The sequence below is a fragment of the Malus sylvestris genome, chromosome 10 (genome assembly GCF_916048215.2).
Source record: "Malus sylvestris chromosome 10, drMalSylv7.2, whole genome shotgun sequence".
In the NCBI taxonomy this organism is placed as follows: Eukaryota; Viridiplantae; Streptophyta; class Magnoliopsida; order Rosales; family Rosaceae; genus Malus; species Malus sylvestris.
Window position 1 is genome coordinate 19,656,302 of NC_062269.1, and position 5,124 is coordinate 19,661,425.

The window sequence follows — 5,124 nt, forward strand, 5'->3', positions numbered from 1 at the left end:
TAATCACAAAAGGAAATTTTTGAAGGAAAGTGGCCTATCTTACATGCATTTTACTCACACTCTTCTGGTTGTTGATGAACTTCAAAGCTTGATGATCAGTATAAAGGATGAATTCTCGTTGCACTAGATAATGCTCTCATTGCTTCAAAGCACACACAACTGCATAAAATTCCTGATCATAAGTACTCCATTTTTTACGGGCTTTACTCAACTTTTCACTGAAGAATGCCACTGTTTTTTTTTTGCTTGAGACAACATAGCTCCCACACCCAACGCGGAAGGGCTAAAACTAGTGCAGTGCTAAGCTTTTCTCTAATCAACGCAAAGCTTTTGTCTTGTGCTTCACCCCATTAAAACTTCCCTTGCTTGAGACACTCAGTAATATGAGCTATAATGGTACTAAAGTTTCGTACAAAACACATGTAAAAAGTAGCGAGGCCATGGAAACTACGCAACTTACTTACGGTCTTTGGAGTAGGCCATTATCTAATTGCACGCACCTTCTCTTGATCCATATGAATTCCATCTTCACTAACAATATACCCAAAAAATAGTAACTTATTTGTAAGGAATGTGCATTTCTTCAAATTAATATAAAGTTTATTCTCTTCCAGAACATCCAGAACTTGTCTCAAGTACACTAAATGATCTTCTTTGGTTTTACTATAAATCAGGATATCATCAAAATACACAACAACAAATGACCCAGTAAAATGACACAAAACCTGTTTTATAAGTCGCATGAAAGTACTTGGTGCATTTGATAATCTGAATGGCATTACCAGCCATTCATACAGATCATCCTTACTCTTAAATGCTGTCTTCCATTCATCTCCTAGTTTAATTGGAATCTGATGATAGCCAATGCGCAAATCAATTTTCAAGAACACCTTAGAACCTTCAAGAACATCCAGCATATCCTTCAATTGTGGAATTGGAAATCTATACTTGATGGTGATCTTATTAATGACTCTACTATCAACACACATACGCCAAGTGTTATCTTTTTTTTGCAATAACAAGATGAGAATTGCACAAGGAGTCATACTTTCACGAATAAATCATTTTTTCAGCAGCTCTTCAATCTTCTCTTTCAAGATCGCATTTTCTTACGGACTCATTCGATAATGGGGTAGATTAGGAAGGCTTGTTCTAGGGACTAAATCAATCTGATGTTGAATACCTCGCATAGGAGGAAGTTGTTCTGGTAAATATTCAGAAACCAAATCTTTAAACTTTCTCAAAATTTCATGCACTTCTTTTGGAATGTGACTTATAGCAACATCTGTCACCATGAGCCCCTTAAGTGAAGGAAAAAATTTGTCCTAGCTAAGAACAAGTAAGAACATTTGAATACATATGCAAACTATTAACACTTCATAAAACCCATTAAAAAATAATTCATAAAAGAGAAGTAAAGATTTAGAGTTTCTTTACCCTTGAAGCTCATCCTTGTTTACACAAGGGATTCACCCAAGTGGAGGGCCTTTAAGTCACCTCCTAGCTCCTTGGATATTTCTTGTGATTTCCTTCTCCTTTTGTGCTCCTTTGGACTTTGTGGATGTAAGGAAAGGATCTCCAAAACACCAAAAGTTTGGTGTCTCTAAGTCTCCACACCAAGGGTTAAGTGTGAAGATGAAATGGATGACTTAGGGAAGAAGAGATTGCTAGATTAATCTCCCTAAGTGGCCGGCCTCTTTGTAGAGAGAAAGAGAGAAAATGTTTCACCTCTTTGCCTCAAAGAAAACCCTAATTAGAAATAAAGCTATAAAGTTCCTTTTATACTTCATTTCAAGTGAGTGGCAAACTTGTAATTAATCCAAGCTTGCCTATTCACCCGAATGGCCGGCCATATTAATGTTATTGGGCTATTTGCCCATTTTGTTTTAGTTGTCATACAACTTAAACATAATGGGCCTTTTGGACCAAAACGCTTTTGGGCCCCGAAACCCAAAACCAATATATAAGCCCAATACGAACCTTTCGTAAAATTTATTAACTAATTAATTAATCTTGACCATTCTTCAATTAAACCATTTAATTGCATATCCATTTCATTTAATTTCTTCACTATCACCCTTACTCGGTGTACGATCCATTAGGTTCCAATTAGCGAGGTAGTGGGCGATTGTTACTCTTAACGATCGATTGTGAATTGAAACCACATTCAATTCTCCCTTTTATGATTAGTGTTGCCTAATCATTAGGGCTTCCACAAACCATGAGTGACACCTAACAGTATGTCATGGTTACCCAAGCTAAGTAGAATTGGTTGGAGAACCTATCCAGGTACAACTACAATGCAATACGGTCATTCTCTAATACAATACTCTTAATCACATTGTTTGAATGATAGTTTGTTTCATGTCTACTATCCAATGCGATACTTCTCTATATGATTCCCTTGAATATGATTTGGAACAAACTTCCTAAGTCATATTCATTTGCTTTGGCCAAAGACTTTAGAATCATATCTTAGAGTATTCTCCTTCCACCATGGAAGGTTAGAGATCCCTTGTTGTGCATTCATATGCCTACACGACTAGATAGCTTGACCCCAACAATGCCGTGGACACTCCGATGGAATGCCATTGACATGATCAAAGATCAAGGACCTAATCATTAGACATCTATGATGCCTCAGGTCAAAGGACTACTTTGCATATTGCAACTTTCGAGTTCTTACATGACATGTATGTTCGAACTCTCTTTTGATCGTTGTTCAGTGTACTCGATTACTCTTTCGAGCACCTATGTGTTTGTCTTAATGTCCAACACCAAATGACTTGAGACTAGTCATATTCACGCTTGAGTCGACATAACACATACTAACCTTAGCGGATTGTCAATACCCAATTGGCAATCCTATGGCTAGGAACGTTTTAGGAATGAACATAAAAGAATGGTCTCGATAATCTAACTCACTTAGATCACTTGTCTCTTAGATCAAATACATCCCTTGGATTCCCTTATTACTTAAACACATGATACAATAAATAGTGATTAACAATAAGCTTTGCCCTTCATTAAACATATAAAAGTTTAATACATTAAGTATTCCAAAAAGCTATTACATCAAATGAGTGGCTTTGTGGGCATACTTCCAACATTAAGTATAACTGGATACATGAACCCAACTTCTTTGATAATATCTTCAAACTCGTGGCTATTCCTGAAGATAGCTAGAAAATTTGAACTCTGAACTTGTGGTTTTTCTAATTTTCTAGATTGATTAACAGGAGCAAGAGCAATTTTGCGAGAACCCCACTCAAAGATAAACACATTATCAGGCCTTTTGTGGGTAGCATCAACATCAAACTACCATGGCCTTCTCAGTAATACATGGTTGGCATCCATGTCAATTACATCGCACCAAATCTCATGTTTGTAATGCTTACGAATAGAAAGAGGAATCTTGCATACTTTTGTCACTTTCACCGACGATCATTTCTTCACCCAACCCAACATATAAGGATTTGTACGCTTCTCTGTCGAAAGTTTTAAATAATCAACCAGCTTTTGTGACACAAAATTCTCATAGCTAACATTGTCCACAATCAATGTACACACCTTGTTGTCAACAAAACATAAGGAATGGAATATATGATTTCTCTGCCCTTCTTGTTTAGGCGAAATGAGAGCTCGTTGTAGCACTATGCTGAGCACTTCATCTTCTTCAATAGAAATACTAGTCATCATCAAATTCACGACCTCATGATTATCTTCATATGCAAACTCAGGCCCATCATAATCATCATCATAATTTCCACTGTGATCATTAGCTTATTCGGTTCCTTATACAAGGTTCGCTTGCTTCCGCTTTGGACAGTTATTAGACTTGTGGCCATGCTGGAAACACGTATAATAGACATCACCAGTTACCCTAGCGTATAGACCAAGGTTTGGCCCTTGATTTCAATTCTAATTTATGTCAATGTCCCGGCTGCTCTCTCCTCTATAATTCTGGCCTTTATAATTATTTCCTTGGATCGACTGAACCTTTTTCTTCTCATTGTTAGGAACGTAAGCATTTGCTGCCCTCCTTTGGTACTTATTATTATTGCCACAACTCGATTTCTTCTTTTTTTGTTCACGTTTTTTCAATTCTGTCTCTAATTGTTGTGCCTTTATAGCCATATTTTGAGCATCATGGACATCCCAAAAAACTTGTAACCCAATTCTATCCCATATTGACATCGTCAATCCATTGACATATCTTGACACTGTATGCCCATGAGTCTCATTCAAAGAATTTCTCTCTGCCAACCATAGGAACTCATCAATATAATCCTCTATTGTCCAATTACCTTAGGTACAATTACGGTAGAGGCGATAGAGATGCTGCTCGTAATCTACTGGAAGGAAATGGTCCATTATCAACTACTTCATCCTACGTCATTTTCTGACTGGTTGTTTGGCCTGCCTTTGTTACGACTTCTGCAAATTATGCCACCATATAGCCGCACTTCCATTCAAGCGAAAAATCGCTATCTTAACCATCTTCTCCCTCTGTACTGACATAATCTCAAAGAATCTCTCTACCTCTACGAGCCAATCTAAAAATCCTACAATGGATAAATGACAATTAAAATAAGGAATGTTGGCCTTTATCTGGTAATCTTCAATGGGTTATCGGTTATTTTGATTAGTAGCATATGGTTATCGGTCTAGTCGATCTCCTCTTCAGAATCTGATTCACTAGCCTTCCATTGACGATGACCATTGCGATTGCCTCTACCACTGCCACATCGGTTTTCCCGATTGTTTTGTAGATTTTTGTTGTTGTTTCCTATGTTGAGAAGCAATTGCCAAACCTCTTCAACGCTCGCAGCAAGGGCGTTAAACTTTTTCCTGGAAACTAGTTCCACGCCAGGACAAGTCCTATCATTCGTCGGGTCATTCGCCATCGAGCTAAGGTAAACCTGCTCTGATGCCAATTGACGCAGCATGAGGATAAATAGAGGGATCCTTACATTCACCCTTAATGATTCATCTGGAATCCACCAGAAAAAGTGAAAGAATTCTCAAAGACTATATTAATTAATCTGGAATACAAAAGATGATCCTTAGAGCAACACTTACATTACCTATTTCTTCTATTTGTAGTTTACCAGATTAATTATA